At 40.6% G+C, this 21,057-nt stretch overlaps 1 protein-coding gene across 7 annotated transcripts in view; it reads left to right on the plus strand.

Annotated features, from left to right (window-relative positions):
• The window catches only part of MTUS1 (microtubule associated scaffold protein 1), a 176,584-nt gene that overhangs the window by 474 nt on the left and 155,053 nt on the right, over positions 1-21,057 (plus strand). The window lies entirely within an intron of this gene.

Consider the following 21,057-nt stretch of genomic DNA (forward strand, 5'->3'; position numbering starts at 1 on the left):
GGGGGCGGCTCTCCGTAGCTGTCACCTTCACAGTGACCCGCGGGGCTTACAGGAGCCCCAGCCCGGCCGGCATCTGCCCGGACCCCGGACCCGCGGGGCCCGCATCCCTGCGCTCACGCGGCGCCGCTCGCTTGGGCCGGTTCTCAGCTGGTGCCCCCGGGGCTGCAAATGCGGCGTTGCCCGGGTTTGCTGCGACTCCCAAGGCCCCCTCGTCCGAGCCTGCCTACTTTCTGCGGCTCACTTGTGCCTTCCTAGCTCTCTAGAAAAATCCATTCCTGAGGAAGGTCACCTGATTGCCCCTGTACACGAAATTATTGGACTTCTGTGTTTTCTTACCTTAACTCTTTTTTCTCCTTTTTTTCAAGACGTACTCTTTGCTGCTAAGTTATTTGTTGCCTTTGGGAATAATTTATTTTGCAGTAAGAATAGGAGAGGTTACTTTTCACATAAATGTTCACCTATTCTGTTAATGACTACTGAGTGTTCAGCAGTGTGTGTGCTAAGAAAGGAAACCCAGTGCGTTTTGTTGGAATAGAATCAAAGTCTTAGGCAGAACGGGGGAGGGGGTGTAACAGGGTTCGTGTTTTGCCAGGTGAAGGGATTTCAGTCATCGTCACACTAAATCCTTAGCCCTGGGGGCGGAGGGTGGGGCGCAGGTGTTAGGAGTGGAGGGAAGGAGAGAGGCCGTCTAGGAGGGAGGGGAATAAAAAGGAAATGAGTCGCTTCTTCCTGGGAACCTATGACCTCCTTAAGGAGTCTAGATACACCCAGATAACCATGTGTGGTTAACTTGAAGAACTGAACAGTTTGGAAATGCAATACGGTAGACCAGCTGCTTTTTCAGGGATAATTAGGGCAGGAAATGGACAATTTAAATGGAAACAATGATGCCCTATTTGTATAGTGCTTTGTAATGTGTAAAATGCATTTATTGATTTTTTTCCTTAACTACAATATTCCATAAGGAAAATTATAAAAAGAAATGGTTAGAACTACTTATCCTTAGAAATAAGAACATAGTGAAATTGAGTTTAATATCTATTATTAAACTCATGCCAACTTCTCCACTTCTTTTTAAAACTGTCATGTGGAGAAAATAGTGCTTGTGGAAGAGCTGTGCCTTTCCATTCTGTATCCGTAGTAAATGGTTGCAATTTGGGATTACTTCATAGGGCTATAACATTACAGTTGGAGTTCTTTCTTGGATTTTCACTTATTAGACTTAAGCACCTCGAAAGCATGCCACCTAACGCCCTCTTCTGTTGGCCTTGTTCCAATTTCAAAAGTAATGCATGCTTGCTATAAAAAAAAAAAGGGTAGATTCAGAAAAAGTATATGTGTTAAATAATTTCACCACCTGAATATAATCTCAGTGGTTTCTTCATGCTTGTTAATAGATAACATAAATAGGTTTATTTTTTTAAAGTTACATAGTCTATACAAATACAGATTGCATGCTGTTTCTTTTTCTGCATAACTTAGGAAAAAGCTCACATCATTAGAGTTCTTCAAGAGTCTTGTTTTAGTGGCTACATAATATTATAAGAGGTAATACGGTTGTTATAAGCTGAACTTTTATTTCCAATTACTGTTAAATATATACTGTTGCAACAAATATACTTTATAAAACTTTACTACAGGGCATATTTCCTTAGGATGGAGTCCTTGAAACACAGTTGATGGTTCAAAGATCTCTTGATACAGATGGACCATGTGCTTTCCAAAAACTGTTTTACCCAAGTAGCTTCCCACCAGCACTCGGAGAGTCCTTGTGCTACCATATTCTTGTCAATATGGGGAATCATTCTTCAAAGGAAAAATAATTCTTCTAGCTGTGTAAGCGAACAGTGCTTTCTTGATATCTAAATTTTCTTTTCTTTTATTAGAAATCATGTATACTAAAACATTTTAGTTATTTTTTTATTCTTTTTAATTGAATGTAGAGCCACATTTTTTCTACTGGATATTAGTATTTTTCTATTCCTAAGAACTTTCAGGGATTGATAATAAACTTTTGTCTTTCATATTACAGATCTCTCCCCCCCCATTATGGCCTTGTAAAAGGCCTTATAAAAACCAATAGTATATGTTTATAGTGGTTGACTTAGAGATGTTTTAGACTTTAATGTAGCCAAGTCTCTTGACTTTCTCAAAAATAAAACGAACACTTCAGAACTACATGACCGTGACAGATGACTTTTAAAAGAACTCCTCCCCCCCCCCTTCCTGCCCAATGCACCGTTAATTCTGATTAAGAATCCATTAGGACCACCTCCATGCCCTGGAGTAGAGGCCATTACAAACCAGACTGTGTTTGTTGATAAAAAATAGTTGTGCATTGTGTATACCATTAGGAACAACATTCCTCAAAATCAGAACAGGAAGTTTTAAATCTCAGGGAATAAAAATGTTTGAGACCTGTTGTACTGTGGTTATGTAAACGAGGCTCCGCATGCATTTATTTCTATTGATTTGTAGTAGTAGTATTTTGCTGTACCATCATTATTATAGTTTCATACTGAGTTGTTGATGAGTCTTGATATCTAGACAGATGTATATGTAGTTAAAAGTTGTCTCAAATTTCCAATACTATTGAGAGATGAAACTATTTGAAAGGGGGGAAAAAGCCTACTGACTTCCCAAACTTGTGTTCTCCTTCTGTGCTATGGAAGCTTAAATACACCCTGAGAATTTTTAAAAGCCTTGCTGAGGGTGCTCTCCATTTCTGAGGACCTCCAAAGAAGCCACTGGACTGTACGTGAGCCAAAAGGATGGGGTTGGTGTATGTCGTATGTGTTTGGGGGCACTTAAAAATGAGCCCCAACTTTCTCTGGTGACAGGTGAACCTCCCAGGAGGTGACCTCCCCCACTGGCCTGGCAGGGACCTGGACAGCGGTGGCTGTGGCCTTTCTAGAGGTGAGGAGTGGCTGAGGATGAGTGATCCTGTGCGGCAGGTAAAGGAGTAGGTCATGAGGTGTATGACTTCACCGGCCTGAAATTTGGTTCGGGAAAGCCTGCTTTAACCAGGCTTCCCCAAACTTCGGGAAGTCTTTTATAACCAGTAACTGAGTTCGACTGGCAATGACTTCATCTAAAGATATATTTTTCTAAATCAGATTTCTTCAAGATTACTGAAATGGCCACAGTATTATTTGAAATCAGCAGTTAAAACTCTTCTCTGTGGGCAGTTTTCCAGGATATTAATGACTGATTTTTTTCTTGTTCATTTTTCTCAAGATGAAAAAGACTTTTGCAATTTGGGGATGACACATTTGGGGGCTAATCTTCACACTGTAGATAGAGTAGAACATTTTCATATACCACAAGGTATTTTGCAATTGGTGATTGCCCTGATGGATTATGTAGACACAGTCAAGGAAGAAAGGGTTTGCTCAACAAATCTAGACTAATAAACAAGGTTGAATCTAGAGATGTTTTACTTAGGTAAATAGCTTTCAAGCCCTTCAGAATTCCTTTTTTGCATATATATGATTCCCAAACAGCCTTATTTATTCATTAAAGCTAGTAGGTTTGGGGTGCCTGGGTGGCTCAGTAGGTTAAGCGTCCGACTTCAGCTCATGTTATGATCTCATGGTTCATGAGTTCGAGTCCTGCATTGGGCTCTGTGCTGACACCTCAGAGCCTGGAGCCTGCTTCAGTTTCAGTGTCTCCCCATCTCTTTGCCCCTTCCCTGTTCATGCTGTGTCTCTCTCATAAATAAATATTAAAAAAATTAACCTAGTAGGTTTTCCTTAGCCTACAGTTTATGCCCAAAGTTGAAGAGAAAATATTTAAAGATAAACTGTATTTAAGTCTAGCTAATAGGCTTATATCTAAGCTCATTAATGTTCTGTGTACATATTACTTACATGAGTCCAAGTAAGAAAAATCGCAAATCCTATCACTATTCTAATCTAGAAGTTTTACTTTATTTTGAAGTTGTAAAACTAATAGTTTTAAAATCCTTTAAAGTTTCTCTTGAGGAGACATGCTTATTTGTTAGTAGGGTTGACTCAGTTCTCTTATTTTTTGAATTTACATCCAAGTTAGCATACAGTACAACAATGATTTCAGGAATAGATTTCTTAATACCTCCTTACCCATTTAGCCCATCCCCCCCCCAACCCCTTCAGTAACCCTCTGTTCTCCATATTTGTCTCCTGTGTTCTTGTCCTCCTCCCTGTTTTTATATTATTTTTGCTCCCCTTCCCTTATGTTCATCTGTTTTGTATCTTAAAGTCCTCATATGAGTGAAGTCCTATGATACTTGTCTTTTTCTGACTGACTGATTTTGCTTGGTGTAATACCCTCAACGTAGTTGCAAATGGCAAGATTTTATTCTTTTTGATTGCCGATGAATACTCCATTACATATATATACCACATATTCTTTATCCATGCATCCATCGATGGACACTTGGGCTCTTTCCATACTTTGACTATTGTCGATAGCACTGCTATAAACATTGGGGTGCATGTGTCCCTTTGAAATAGCACACCTGTACCCCTTAGATAAATACCTAGTAGTGCGGTTGCTGCGTTGTAGGTAGTTCTATTTTTAATTTTTTTGAAGAACCTCCATACTGTTTTGCAGAGTGGCTGCACCAGTTTGCATTCCCACCAGCACTGCAAATGAGATCCTTTCTCTGCATCCTCGCCAACATCTGTTGTTGCCTGAGTTGTTAATGTTAGCCATTCTGATGGTGTGAGGTGGTGTCTCATTGTGGTTTTGATTTGTATTTCCCTCATGATGAGTGTTGTTGAGCATTGTTTCATGTGTCAGCCATATGGATGTCTTTGGAGAAGTGTCTGTTCATGTCTTTATCCCATTTCTTCACTGGCTTGTTTGTTTGCTGGGTGTTGAGTTTGATAAGGTCTTTATTGATTTTGGATTACCTGATATGTCCTTTGCAAAGATCTTCTCCCATGCTGTCAGTTGCCTTTTACTTTTGCCGATTGTTTCCTTCGCTGTGCAGTAGCTTCTTATTTTGATGAGCTCCCAGTAGTTCATTTTTGCTTTTGTTTCCCTTGCCTCTGGAGGTGTGTTCAGTAAGAAGTTGCTGCAGCCCGGATCAAAGAGGTTCTTGCCTGCTTTCTCCTCATGACTCCATTCTTTTTGAGCATTGAAAGGTTGTGGGAAGGTGGGCCATAAGTTTCTCAAACTAGCTGCAGAGGGCAAAGTGGTCACCAGGAAATTACTTCCAGTTAGTGTAATTTTGCCCAAAATTTCCCTGACTTTTTGTTGGAGTAAGAGTTGTGCTAAGTGCAGCATCCCTCCTCATCAGGGAAATACAAATCAAAACCACACTGAGATACCACCTCACACCAGTCAGAGTGGCTAAAATGAGCAAATCAGAGAACTCTAGATGCTGGTGAGGATGTGGAGNTACTTGTAAATATTTGCACCTTGTCAACTTACAATTACATTCAGTGCAAAGAAATTAGCGTTTATGTTCATGGGCTGATTCCCCTGATCTTCTAAGATTAACTAAAACATTTAGGGACATTGGTGTCCTAAACTGGCATTGAGAAAGCAATTCTTTAAAAAAAATTTTTTTAATATAGTTTATTTATTTTTGAGACAGAGAGAGACAGAGCACAAGTTGGGGAGGGGCAGAGAGAGAAGGAGACACAGAATCTGAAACAGGCCTCAGGCTCTGAGCCGTCAGCACAGAACCAGACGCGGGGCTTGAACCCATGAACTGTGAGATCATGACCTGAGCTGAAGTCGGACACCCAACCGACTGAGCCACCGAGGCGCCCCGAGAAAGCAATTCTTAAGAAAAGTAGGAGAGGTGTAAAAATAATTCTTGTTTAAACATAAATCTTATATAATGTCTGTGGCAGTGTTCATTATGTCTTGACTGTGGGTTTGTTTAACATCTCTACTTTTTTTGCATTGAAAACTTGGTAACATTGGGGCACGTGAGTGGCCCAGTTGGTTGAGTGTCTGACTTCGGCTCAGGTGATGATCTTGTAGTGCATTGGCTCTGTGCTGACAGCTTGGGGCCTTGAGCCTGCTTCGGATTCTGGGTCCCCCTTTCTTTCTTTGCCCCTTCCCCAGTCATGCTCTGTCTCTCTCTCTCTCAAAAATAAACATTAAAAAATCTTGGTAGTACTTATTTAGGTATTATTTACATATACCAATATCGAAGAAAATGTCACTATTCACTTTATTTCAGATAAACAGTTGATATGTGTTGAGAAGTATTCAGTGACAAATGAAAAATTCTCTTAAGTTTGTCTCTTAAGACGGTTTTCATGGGGCACCTGGGTGGCTCAGTTGGTTAAGCATCCAACTTCGGCTCAGGTCATGATCTCACAGTTTGGAAGTTTGAGCCCCGCTTCGGGCCCTGTGCTGACAGCTCAGAGCCTGGAGCCTGTTTCGGATTCTGTGTTTCACTGTCTCTCTGCCCGCGCCCCCCCCCAACCCCACCCCGCTTGCCCTCTGACTGACTCTCTCTCTCTCTCTCAAAAATGAATAAACATTAAAAAAATTTTTTAATGTTTTTGATGATTGTTAATAATGACATGAAGTTAAAGCTGGATGTTCTTTTTTTTTAAGTTTATTTATTTTTGAGAGAGGGAGAATCCCAACTAATAGAGTGGAGCCTGATGTGGGGTTCAAACCCATGAACTATGAGGTCATGAAACTCTGATCTGAACTCTGATCATGAACTCTGAGATGAAATCCAGAGTCAGATGCTTAACTGACTGAGCCACCCAGGCACCCCCAAAACTGTATGTTCTTTTAAAATAAAACTCACTTGGCTGTCTGCATGGAACAAAAATAGACGCCTGTGTAGGAATACGCCATGTAAGAGCTGACTTTCGAAAATGGCCTCATCCCCTTTTCAACCTGTCTGTCAAGTCATTTGAGTTGTATTTGGCAGAATAACTGACCATTAAATCACCTTGTGCTATGTAAAGCCTGTGTTTTAGTCTCTAGTAAACTGCTATACTAGAGTCCTCTTATCCTAGGCAAATTAGGGAATTAAACTCGACGTGTGCATTTCTACTAATCTAATTCAATAGACTGTAATTCAGACGAGGGTTCTGGAATTCCTACTTGTTGGTGATAGAGTCAGAAAGACTGGAGAAATGGGAAATGGGTAAAAAAGCACACATTTTTCTACTTGCAAGGAAAACGTACTTGTTCTATTAGATCTTCAATCTAGATTCCATATGTAGAACCCATTTATGCAGAGTGTTATGTAGTTAGAATTATGTTTTCATGTTAAATGGCAAGCACAAGGCATGAGTAAGAATCCTTGCCGTTAAAACCTTAAGTTGGATAAACCTCAGACTATGTATTGAGCACTCCCTATGGTCTAAACACTGTGCAAGGTAGAAGGGCGCAGATATGGACAAAAACAATTGGCTTCGTTTGTCAGAGGAGTCAGCAGAAAAGACTCAACCATTGTGAAAAGGACAGTTTTGAAAATGTTAGTGTTGAGGGTCCCAGAAATATCCTTTCTAGATCATTAATATTGTGCCATGTGTTGAGAATTCTACCTGCTACCTTGAGAAAATTTTGGTAAAGCTAAGTTTGTTTTGACATTTTTGGTTACTTACAGACGCTTCATCCTTAATGGTGGATCACAGTTACTCTCAGAATTGTTGAGGAGGATACATAGCCGTGCAGTCTAGTTTCACTTACGTGCTCTTGATAATCTTTTTAGTGGCCTCTACCAACCTATTTTGTTGAAACTTGTAAGCTTTTTGAGACTAGGGTCTAAACCTGATGATGTTGGGTGTATTTGCACTTTTATAACTATTTGCACCAGATGTAGCCTGGGGTCAATCATCTAGAGACTAATGGCATGGGAGTTTGAAATTCTTTCTTGTCAGTCACAGCTCCTAGAAGGTCTTTTAAGCCAGAGATAATAATTTACTTAGTGCTTTTCTAGACTTTCTTCTTTGTCCTGCCCTTCATCCCCTGCGATAGACTCAGGAAACCTACAGAGGCAGCCCTGCTAGTAGCCCTGTGTCCTCCTGAAGGCTGGTGCTGTTAGGAGTTCGGGTAACAGGGAGCTGGAAGGTGTGAGCTCCCTATTTCTTCAGAGTTACAATTTTGTTTCCTTGTGAAGTGCCCGACTCCGAACATCTGTCAAGCCCGCGTGCAAATACTTGTACCGAATTAATTCCACTTGTGGTAATTGATTACATTCTCCATCCGTGCCGACAGTCACAAGCTGACAATTTCTCATAGAGACGGGCTGTTTCTTGTTTTGAGAAATCTGAATTTACATTTTCAAAAGCAGTTCAGATGAATTTTCAGTCTGGGATTGTTCTTTCTCCGCTTCTATTTCATAAGACTTGTTTCAGAGCAGTTGTGCATTTCTTTAAAACTTTTTGATGGCCCACAAGACTTGCTGGTTATTGAATTTGACTTTGTACTCTTGAAGAGTTGACTTTTTTGTTTAAGGCTTAAAAACTTCTAATTGTGCTTTATGGAGATACTTAGGGCAACTGTGCAGAGGAATTTACTAATTCATTTTACTTCCGGTATAAGAGGTGGTTAGTCAATAAAATGGGAATGGAGATAGGAAAAATCTTGCATTTTTCTTTTCAGAAAAAACTTTAAATGATTTTATATTGTGGGTATGATTGTTGTGTCAGAAAATGGTTACATCTTGTTATGGTGAAGACCTAAAATTTGAAACCTTATAGGTACGTAATCAAATGAAAATTATTTTCTACTTAAGTGATGTAAGTATAAGGGTATAAGTATAAGGGAAGGGTATTGTTCTTTTTTTAAAATCTTATTTTTATGAGGATTGGAATAATGGAGGTATTTCAACATTTAGCTGGCTTTTGCTCACCCTGATGTCCAGTTTGAAACCTTGGAAACATAGTTTGTTGTAGAATGGGAAAAAATGTTACTGATATCCAGAACACTGGGTACAAGAATATAATGAGGAGTATACAGACTTAAGAATTTGATCAAGCTGGGTTCATGTCTCAGATCTTCTGTGTTAGCCCCGTGGATTTGATAAGTTACTTTCTTTAGCGCCCCATCACCTCATCAGGACAGTAGGAATAATAACCTGCTGCCTGGGGTTAATCTACCACAGTGCCAGATATGTGGCATCTGTTCTGATTCATGGCTAGGAAGTTTCATTTCATCTCCTCACCTGAACTTTGATAGGGTGGTTGCTTGGATCTGCTGGTGCTCTCTTTTGGGAATTCAATTCCTGGTCACTTTTTCTAAAAAAGAATGGATTTATTCCAGTAACAGTTGAATATATTTATTCTTGGACTCCCGGCTTTGTTACCTCTTAATTTTCTTTGGAGTTTGAGTTTAGTGTGCTACTGATACTTTGTTACAATAATTTGTTATATTTGAGCTGTGGATTTTTTTTTTTGTTGCTGTTGTTATTTTGTTTGTTTTTAAAGTTTATTTATTTTGAGAGAGAGCACTAGCAGGGGAGGAGCAGAGAGGGAGAGAGAGAACCCCAAGCAGGCTCTGCAGTATCCATGCAGAGCTCAGTGCAGGGCTTGAACTCCCAAACTGCATGATCATGACCTGAGCAGAAATCAAGAGTTGAATTCCCAACTGACTAAGCGCCGTGGGTGTCCCACTAAGCTGTGTGTGTGTGTTTTTTCTTTTTGGATCAAGGCAAACTGAGATGAATATCCAGAATTGCCACTTAGAGACACACACACACCAGAAATATAATTAAAACCAAGGTGAAAGAATAACTCCATATGTTTTTGGATAGTACCTTGTGAACATGAATTAAGGACCTTTCCATTCACTTAACACACCAACCCTTGTGAAGTGGTCAGTGCAGGTTGGGAGAGATCTATTTTTCCATGAAGAAATTGACTAGAACTATTTGCATACACGTTTTGTATTATGATGAGTAAGTTATAGACCCAGGACTAGGACCTGGGTCTTCTCTTCTGGTCTGTTCCACGCTCCCTGCATGGTGCTGTTACCTGACTAATTCTTATGCCATAAAAAGTAATCACTGTTGCTAGGATTTTCTCCATATTGGTGCTGAGGTGGGATCAAAAACATCACTAGTTTGGGAATGTAACATTTCGAATGACATTGCTTAGAATTATGGCTTATTTTTCCATCTTCTAACTGGGGAACATAAACCAGAATGTTAAATCCTGTAAACCACTAAGATTAGTAGCATATTTGGAAAATTGATAGTTGCAGATCATTACAATGATCTGTTACATTTGTGTGACATTTTAGTTTTTATACTGCTTTATTCAAAAAGAACCAAAGAAAATTCTAACAGAACAGTACTCTGAATCATTCGTACAATAATACATTGTCAAATGTACTCAGTTTACAGATAGCCACCCAAGGTCATGTATGTTGAATGGGAGCTAATAATTGGTTTTCTGAAATACATTTTTCTGTAGACATTTTGAATCCTTTATCCTTATTTTAAGCTACATGGAGGCAGGTAATTCTTGGGCAGATGGAGTTAATCCCAGGTAGAAATTTAACTAGGAGGTGAGACATGGTATCCATCAGAACTGGGAAGAGAATGTCCCGTAAAACCACAGTTACACCCAGAGTATCCATCATGGTTTCTAGCCCAAAGGTCAACAGTTCTGTATTTCCAAAATGACTTCTAAGAAATATATGGCGTGAGGACTTGACAAGTAGGCCACTTTAGAGACGTTAACTCGCTCTTCTTTGGGGCTGCTCCTGTGAGTTAGATCTGTACATATACTGACCTTCTGTTAAGAAACTCTTAGTTGCCAGGGGGAAAGCCTGCCGTAGGTAATCATTTTCCACGTAAAAGGTACAGGAAGTTGATGTTTAATGAAGGTTGGGAGATACGACGTGAGGTGCCAACTTGCGTAACTACTCACACACATGACATTTTTCAGTTGGTTTTGGCAGAATTCAAATGGACAATTATTTCCTTTTAGCCAAGTGGACTTTGAAGAGATATGGCAACTGTCTGAACAATTCTAAACAGGGAGCCGGCCGGTCATGTGCATTTAACACTTTCTGGGAAAGATTTCCTTTTAGCTTAAAGCTATGCCCTGTGGACCCAGTCTAACCCCATTTCCGTACATCAGTTTGTACTGCCTTTGGGGTAATTCCTTTATCTAGCTGTGTATACTTTAGAAACAAAAGAATGCAGAGTCTTTACATCAAGTTACTGTTCAGCCAAATGTACGGTCCCTGACAATGGTCCATGACAGGCCCTGTGTGTAAATGGTGCAGGGTTTTAGTTGCTTATTTTTCTAGGGATAGCTCTTTTGGTATGAGCTCAGTAGTATCCTGAAACTTAGTCTTACTGTTTTGACTCTCTTACATCTTATTGATTCTCATGAAAAAGCTTACGTGATGATGGAATTCATATCAAAAATATGATGTAATCTCTACAAGAGTTAAGAATTTAATTTTGTTCCCTTCTCTATCAGGAGTATTTAGAATAGTGCTTTTAAAAAGCATTGATGGGGCGGCGCCTTGTGGCTCAGGCAGTTAAGCATCAGCTTTGGCTCAGGTCTTGATTACACAGTTCATGAGTTCAGGCCCCGCGTTGGACTCTGTGTTGACAGCTCAGAGTCTACAGCCTGCTTTGGAATCTGTGTCTCCCTCTCTCTGTGCCTTTCTGCTCATGTTCCATTACCCCTCCCCCCAAATAAACATTAAACATTTTTGAAAAAGTGTTGAAGGAATGCTGACTTAGACTAATACATAAGGTTCTCAGAGGTCTCTTGGTTTGAGACTATAGATACCTGGTATGTGGTCCTACGCTGATTTTCAAAGTGATGGTTTAGGTCTGTGGCTATACTGCCCTACAGGATCATGAGCAAAGACCTAGTTTTCTAGGAGGGTTTAGGTGCACATGTGCAAGAGCTAACAGTAAAACATAAAACTGGTAAGTACAGCAGGCTTGATGTCCTTGAGATCAGATAAAAATGGTAGTTGGTGTAGTCAACATGCAAGGTTTTCACTAGCATTGGATGAAAAGTAGATTATAAAACATGAACCAGGAGAAACCTCTTATGGTTCCAAAATGAGTTAATAGATGTGTTCTGGAATATATATACTGCTTTTTATTGGTCACATGATATATAAAAAAGGTTTTTAAGTTGATACAAAATTAAGTAGCATGAAACACAGCTCAGTTACCTGTACAACTATGAGAGTTGACAAGTAATCACTATCTGTGTGAGCATCACAGCTATGAAGATCTAGAACATGTCCATCTCCCCGGAAGGTTGCCTTGACTGAACAAGCTGCTAAGTTTTGGTCATCGGTAATGATGAGGATAATAATAAAGCTTGTTTCACAAGGCCATTGCCAGTATAACAGTAGCAACTTCAATTGTGTGTGTTAGAAGGTTTCCAAAAATTTCATTTATTAACTCTTAAAACAACCCTAAGAAACGGGCTGTTACTGTTGCATCAGTTTTTACAGAGGAGGAAAATAAGGCCAAGATTATTTTTGGCGTGAATGAGCACGGTAGGTGACCAGTACACCGAGTAAATGAGGGAGCTCTCCAGGACTACCACATACCCTTCAAGTCTAGGCGGTTACATGGAGCTGGTCTGTGCCTAGCAAATGTTACTTGACCTTGTTAACTGTGAGAAGGAAGGTGCAGGGAGACTGAGAAGACCCATTGGAACTGGATTTCCATTGTTATTTATTAACTCTCTTTCTTGGGGAACATACTCCACTTCTGGAAAGATCTGCGAAAGGGGAAGAGGTGTAGAAAGAAGGGGACTATCATGGGACCCGTGTGTCCCATGGGGCTGTCACCTGGGAGGATGGCCATGAAAACACTTTGAGGACTTTGAAGTGCTGTGTGTGGACATCCTTATCTCTGTGAAAGAGGTGGCTTCCTGCTCCCCTGTCCTGGCCTCGCGCACTGGGCAGACTGTAGGCAGACAAGGAGGAATTGACAGTGTGTCAGAGAGCCCATCCTCACTTGGCAGTCTTGATGGGCCAAACACTGTGTTTTCCTGGCTTTTTCTCTTATATATCTCTTGATTTGACATTCAAAGCCTCAGATAGTTTTTCACCTCTTATGTCAGCCAACCTCCACGGTATTTTAAGTGTCCTTAGGGGCAAAATTAAGACCCGGGTTTCTCATGGTGTCCCCTCCAGAATTTTGGAGGGGATCTAGTCCTGGTTGGTAAAATCTGAAAGGCTCAAAAACACTAACCTGCCTATTCCTTCTCCTCAAACTTGATCGTCCTTAGAGCTGCACTTAATCACTCTCCCCATATCTGCACCAGCGGAGTCTGTTTTCTGGGTTTCTGTAGGCTGGGTTCCTTTTCAACCTCAGCAGTTTTTGTGATTACTTACTGGTACTTTCTTGGTCTTAAGTACTGCACTATTGGCTCTTTGAAGTCTCCTTAAAGACAGGGACTGTCTTCACCATTGTGTCCCTAGCAGAGCAGATGACAAGTAGTAGGCACGTAATCGGTGTTTGTTGAATGAATGGAAGCTCTTGTAGTAAGAGGTCACTTGATAGCAGGGACATGGAAATTGGTGCACGAAGTAACCCACCCCCACTTTACTTCTTTGGGAGTGAGCTAGTGCTGTTGTAGAGGATTCCTCCTTTTTTGTAGCTAATTGAAGGTTCTGAATATAAAAATGATACCTGAGAATTATGCTTGGAAGTCTTTATTTTTAAGAGAATAGTTGAATGAAAACTGGTAAGCTTTAGATAGCTAACTACAACATCTTGCATTGATAAAACTGTGGGACTAGACTTTTTCTAAACTGCAGATGGGGATTAAAGTAAATCACACTGCCATTTTAGGTATAAAAGCTGTGTTAGAATGTTGTTATCCCAAAGGAGACCTGTTATTTTATTTAACTTTTTAATGTTCTTATTTATATTAGCGAGAGAGACAGAGACAGAGTGCTAGCGGGGAGGGGCAGAGAGAGAAGGAGACACAGAATCTGAAGCAGGCTCCAGGCCCTGAGCTGTCAGCACAGAGCCTGATATGGGGCTTGAACCCACGAACTGTAATGTGAGATCATGACCTGGGCCGCAGTCGGATGCTCAACTGAGTGAGCCACCCAGGTACCCCGTTTTGTTTAACTTATGATGAAAGTACTTTATACAGGGGTTGAAATCTTTTGGAGAAAATGTAAGTAGATCATGAATTTCTTGACTTTAAAAAATTGGGCTGTTGAATTCCACACATAGGATTTGGGTGGGTGTGGGTAAAACATTTCTCTCCCATTTCTAACTTTGAATCTTCATTGCATCCATTTCTGTCTTTAAACTGTGGGCCGGCTGATCATGTCACTAGGATCCACACATCTGTACAGATGAGAAGAGTGGTCTGGGCTTTGGTCACTTTGAGATTTATTGGCTGTAACCGAGCTACAGATTACTATGTAGAATGGAGCCGACGGGGCACTTGAGTGGCTCAGTCAATTAAGCATCCAATCCTGGATTTCAGCTCAGGTCATGATCTCATAGTTGATGAGTTTGAGCTGTGAGGCTCTGTGCTGACAGTGTGGGGCTTGCTTGGAATTCTCTCTCTATTCTTTTCTCTGTCTCTCAAAATAAATAAACTTAAAAAAATATTAGCCTTAGAAATAGAAAGCTAAACAAAGCCCAATTTGTGAATTTCTAAATTCTTTTTTTAATGTTTATTTAATTTTGTGTGAGAGAGAGAGCGTGTGAGTTCAAGAAGGGGGAGGGGCAGAGAGAGAGAATCCCAAGCAGGCACTTCAATGTCAGCATAGAGCCGTATGGTGGGCTTGAACTTATGAGTTGGGAGATCATGATCTCAGCTGAAATCAAGAGTTGGACGCTTAATTGACTGAGCCACCCAGGGGCCCCTCTAAATTCTTTTATAGCACAAAAATATGCATGTTTGCTCTTTTCTTTACATTTTTTTATTTTAGAGTGAGAGTGTGTGAGTGGGGGAAGGAGGGAGAGGGAGAGAGAATCTTAAGCTCCACACTCAGTGAGGAGCCCAACGTGTGGCTCTATCTCATGACCCTGGGATCATGACCTGAGCTGAAATCAAGAGTCGGGCGCTCAACTGACTGAGCAATCCAAGTTTCATCATATTTAATGCCTTATTTATTTATTTATTTATTTAAATGTTTATTTTGAGAGAGAGAGACAGACTGTGAGCAGTGAAGGGGCAGAAAGAGAGAGAGAGAGAAGAAGAAGGAGACACAGAATCTGAAGCAGGCTCTAGGCTCCAAGCTGTCAGCACAGAGCCTGACGTGGGGCTTGAACCCACAGACCACAAGATCATGACCTGAGCTGAAGTCAGATGCTCAATCACGTGAGCCACTCACATGCCCCCTTAATGGGTTAAAAANAATCCAAGTTTCATCATATTTAATGCCTTATTTATTTATTTATTTATTTAAATGTTTATTTTGAGAGAGAGAGACAGACTGTGAGCAGTGAAGGGGCAGAAAGAGAGAGAGAGAGAAGAAGAAGGAGACACAGAATCTGAAGCAGGCTCTAGGCTCCAAGCTGTCAGCACAGAGCCTGACGTGGGGCTTGAACCCACAGACCACAAGATCATGACCTGAGCTGAAGTCAGATGCTCAATCACGTGAGCCACTCACATGCCCCCTTAATGGGTTAAAAAAAAATTGAGCCATCTATTCTCCAAGACTATTGAGGACAGATTCTAAGATCCCACTGACTCCCTCTTCTTACACTCCCTTCTGAGAAATACAAAAAAGTATCCAGTTTTGAAGCAGTGAGATTTTGTTCCGCTCATGACGGTGAGGGAGGGGACTTGGCTGGGTTTCTTGCTTCCCTAGGTCCATGCTATATTTCTTTTTTCTCCTGGCACACTCTATTCGGCTGTCCCCGACCCCCAGAATGGATAGAGGGTATGATGTCTGACAGAAGTGTGTTCCCCTTCAGGGCCAGGGACTCCCAAAAAGCAGATTCCCCAGGGGCACCTGGGTGGCTCAGTCAGTTAAGTGTCCCAACTTCGGCTCAGGTCATGATCTCACAGTCCTTGGGTTCGAGCCCCGCATGGGCTCTGTGCTGACAGCTAGCTCAGANTGCCACAGTCAGGACCAGGGACGGAAGCATCTTTCTCCTTGGCTTCCCCTCTGAGTCAGGTTTATCTTCTCACATACTCAAGCCACTGTGTTGTCCTTAACATTTTTCATGAGATCTTCATTTAATGTTCTCAGTAGAAATGTGGAGAGCAAACATTCGTGACACTGTAACTGTGTGGGTTCCCAAAAGATGTACAGTTCTTTACAAAATCCACCTTGGGGATGAGTGAAAGAGATTTTAATGTGACATGATGTCCTTGGAGGAAAGGTGCAAGGTGAAAGTTCAAATTTCAGTTGCTACAAATTCACATTTAGTTTGCATTTCTTACACTTCATCTTACTAGTGAGCTGGAAATACCAACCAACCACTCAACTTGAACTTTGTTTTACTCTAGTGGCCTTTAATAGCAGTGATGGTGTAGAGTTTTAACATCCGATGTATTTAGTGTTTCTGCCAGGCCTGTACCAATTATAGATTTTCTAGTATATGGTTATATTTATAAATAGCACAAGGAGATATTGAACTTTTACTCTACCATCTGGGTATATTCTTTTTTTGAAAGGTGACTAAAATTTCCTCTGCATATTTTTATCAAGACCTACATCTTTCCAGGGTTGTTAGCAAATCTGAAATCTCAGTGTTGCTACTGGACATGACATTTCAGGGGGAAAAAAATCTCAACACTGAATTGCTTTAAATTTTCTAGCACATGGGTTAAGACTCTCATAAAAGTAGGAAATCTCAACTTTGATTTTGTTTTTTACCGGATGAAATTATGGGTACTCTGAGTTTTGCATTTGGAATGGGAGTGAGCCCAGCCTCTGCTGGGCCACCTGAGGGCAGTGGGTGGGTTGGGCTATAAAGGTCATGACCGTACTATACCTGGGAGGGCATTCTCTCCTGTAGCCTTTGGGATGGTCCTGCAGTGGAGGGTTGCTAATCCCACCGGGACTGGACTTGCCCAGCTTCTGAAGGGTTTCTCCCTGTGTCCCCATTACCTACGGCCAAGTTAGGAACCAGAGAGGGGCCGCTGGCCTAAAAATAGTCACAGTATGGCCGGGAACCACTGCTGCCTTCCTACTGCCAGGTGATGGTTCCATAAGGAGACAGTCAAGTGTGGAGGGTGTGTGTCTGAAGACAGGTGTGAAACGTGTAGAGGAGAGGGGATGTTTTCTTCCTGGCTTCTGTTAGGGTGAGATATAAGTTGTAGAAATTGACTTTTAAAAAACCTTAGACGCAGTAAAAGCAAGTTTGGGAGGTTGTTCTTTTTCTGAGGCGGGGATTATTTCAAACATTTTTAATTTATAAGAAAACCTTTTGTATTTATTTCATGTTGGTCACAGATTGTTGACAAATGGAAACAATGATTTGCCTTGTTTCCTATAGAGCCTGAGAACACAAAGTGAATCCTTGTTTGAAACCTTGAAGACTACAGGTCATTTAAACAAAGATACTGGTTTTAGTCTGGCTTATTTCACTTAGTATAACACTCTCTGGGTCCGTCTATATTGTTTCAAATAGTAAGATTTCTTTTTTCTTTCTCTTTTTTTTTTTTGAAAGAAAGAGCATATGCAAGTGGGGAAGGGGTAGAGGGAGAGAGAATCTTAAGCAGCCTCCATGCCCAGTGTGCCTGACTTAGTGCCCAGTCTCACGACTGAGATCATGACCTGAGTCAAAATCAAGAGTCACATGCTTAACCAACTGAGCCACCAAGGAACATTTATTCTTTTTTTATGGCTAAGTAATAGTCTGTTGTATATACTCCACATCCTCTTTATCTTTTCCTCTATCAGTGGACACTTGGTGTGGTTCTTTATCTTGGCAGCGGTGAATAATGCTGCAGTAAACATAGAGGTGCATAAAACTTTTCAAATTGGTGGTGTTTCTTTGGATAAATACCCAGAAGTGAAATTTCTGGATTATATGGGAGTTCTAGTTTTAATTTTTTGAGAAACCTCTGTACTGTTTTCTACAGTGGCTGCATTGTTGTGCGTTCCCACCAAAAGTGTAGGAGGGTTCCTTTTTCTTTACATCCTTACCGACACTTGTTACATTTTCTTGATACTTGCTATTCTGACAGATGTGATACTTTGTTGTGATTTTGATTTGCATTTTCCTAATGACTATTGATGTTGAGCATCTTTTCATGTGTCTGTTGGCCATCTATCTCTATGTCTTCTTTGGAAAAATGCCTACTCAGATCCTCTGACCATTTTTTAATCCAGATCGTTTGCCCTTTTGGTGCTAAGTTGTAGGAGTTCATTATATATTCTGGATATTAATGTGTATATCTTCTGTCATTCGGTAGGTTGTCTTTTCATTTTATTGATGGTTTCTTTTGCTTTGCAAAAGCTTTTTAATTTGATGTGGTCTCACTTATTTGTTTTTGCTTTTGTTGCCCTGATGAGGGGACATACCCAAGAAAACATTGCTAAGGCTGATGTCAAAGAGATTACCGCCTATGCTTTCTTGTAGGATTTTTATGGTTTCAGGTCTTAGGTTTAGGTCTTTAATCTATTTTGGGTTTATTTTTTTTTTTTGAATGGTGTTTGAAAGTGGCCCAGTTTCATTCTTTCAGCTATCCTGTTTTCCTAGCACTGATGTGGTAATAAGGTGTTAGGGTTCAGAGCCAATGGCCAAGAAAGAATTCTTGAGATGTCCTTGGTGCAAAAAGGTTGGTTTTATTGAATCATGGGGATAGGACCTGGAGGAGAAAATGCTGAGGTGGTGCCTGGGTGGCTGAGTCAATACATAGACCTTCAAGTTGGGAGGGTATCGGGCTGGTAGCATAAGCCTCTAGGGTATTTTTGGAAACCAGGTTTCCAGGATCCTGAGGGGGCTAGCTATTGTTAGGAAAGGTCATTTATTACTGTTAAGTAGAAACTCGGTCATGAGTCCCTTCAGATTTGTATCAGGCTATCGGTGGGCCATAAGCTTAGGGTATGATGGACAACATATACATTGGGTGGTAGACATAAAAGAAGTTTCCAAAGGGATTTTTGTATGTTAAAGTAGACTAACAGGACCCTGGGGGGTTGGGATCACGTTAAACTAAGATTGCCTTTTGCCCCCAGCGAAGTCCATCATCAAGGCCACTGGGCTTCCAGAGGGAGGTCACTCTGCCTGTCTCAAGGCCTTGCCATGGACTGCAGGCCTTGCCAATGGACTGCAGGAAATTTAACTTTTTCCTTTTGCCTTTGTTCCCCACATCCAGCATCATTTTGAAGACTTTTTCCCACTGTATGGCCTTGCCTTTTTTTTTTTTGTCATAGATGAATTAACCATGTAGGTGTACATTTATTTCTGCGCTCTCTAAATTATTCCACTGTTCTCTGTGTGTCAATTATATGCGGTTTTCCTTCCTGTAGCTTTGTAATATGGTTTGAAATCTGGGCCCATGATGCCTTCAGCCTTGTTCTCTTTGCAGATTGCTTTGGCTCTTTGGGGTGGTTCAATATAAATATGAGGGTTATTTCTACTTCTGGGAAAAATGCTGTTGGTATTTTGATAGGAATTACATTGAATCTGTAGATTGCTTTGGGTAGTGTGGACATTTTAACAGTATTCTTCGAACTCACGAGCATGGGATACCTTTCCATTGATTTGTGTCAGCTTCCATTCTTTTATCAATATCTTATTTCAGAATACAGGTTTTTCACCTCCTTGATTAAACTTACTGGTAAGCATTCTTATTTATGCAGTTGTGGACCTTTGAAACAGAAGTTTCTAGGAAGATTATGTAACATACTAGCAAATCTTTGGATATATTTGACACACATTTTATGTTGAAGCCATACTGGCTAAAGGAAACTTCAGTCTGAAAGCGATAGTCTTTTCAGAATGGTAGCTGTTTTCTGACTGGATATAATACATTCAAAACTTAGTATTTATTTTCCAGTCTCCTTTTTAAGGTGAAACCAGAAATTTAAAATATCTTGTCAAAAGACCAAAGGCTTTGTTTTCCATCCTAGCTTCCAGGGTGATTGTGGAGGTCTGATGAGATAAGAGGTAGAGAGTATTTTGTTTGAACACAATTAACTTAGGAATGGATGGTTATTGATTTTTTTTTTTAAAGGGATTCTTTCACTGCATCTGAGCATTGACTATTAAGTTTAAGCAGTGTTTTCTGATTTGAGGGTAGCAGGGAGAACTTTCTTGCCTTTGAAGATATTTTTTGTTACCTTTGTTGCAAAAGCTAATGTGTTGCTAATTGTTGTTTTATGTCAGTGGTTCTATTTTTTGTTAAGTGTCATGTCAGCCCACAGAGGACTTTGAGAGATTTGCAAGGAGCTCAGCTACAATTCAGAGAGCCCATTTCAGTTGCTCTGTGGAGATTACATTCTAAAGACTCAAGTGGCTAATGACTGAGTCCTTCAGGAGAGGAAATTGGGTCTTGGACCTGGAGTCATCATGAATGTGAGCGATAGTTGCTTTTTGTCTGTATTTTGGCCTATTTGAGTGGCTGATGAGGTGAGAGGGCAATTGGGGAACCAAGGCTGACTCCTAGGTTTTTGAGGTGATCAGCTTGGGGGCATAGAAGGCATCTTTTACTGAGGATAAGGAACACTGGAGCAAGAAGGAATTGGTGTGAGTCTAGAAGCTTGGAGTTCTTTTAGATGCAGGAAGATTGAGATATCAGTTAGATATTCAGGTGCAAATGTTGAATTAAGAGCTGAGTATTCAACTGTGGAGCTTTGGGGAAAGATCCAGGCCAGAGAGATGCTAGTGGGGCTTGCCATCCAACAGAATGCATGTATGTGTGTGGATTTATTTATTGACATTAATTTTTTGTTCAGTTTCTTTGAAGCCTTCTTTAAAATCTCGATTGATTTATTTTTCCAAATTTTTATGAGTTCTAGTTAGTTAACGGACAGTGTAATATTGGTTTCAGGAGTAGAATGTGGTGATTCATCACTTAGGTATAATACCCAGTGTTCATCCCAACAAGTGCCTTCCTTAATGCCCAGCACCCATTTAGCCCATTCTCTGTCCACCTCTCCATCCAGCAGTCCTCAGTTCCTCAGTTCTCTGTAGTTAAGTCTCTTATAGTTTGCGCCCCT

The sequence above is a fragment of the Crocuta crocuta genome, unplaced genomic scaffold (assembly GCF_008692635.1).
Source record: "Crocuta crocuta isolate KB4526 unplaced genomic scaffold, BGI_CrCroc_1.0 scaffold140, whole genome shotgun sequence".
In the NCBI taxonomy this organism is placed as follows: Eukaryota; Metazoa; Chordata; class Mammalia; order Carnivora; family Hyaenidae; genus Crocuta; species Crocuta crocuta.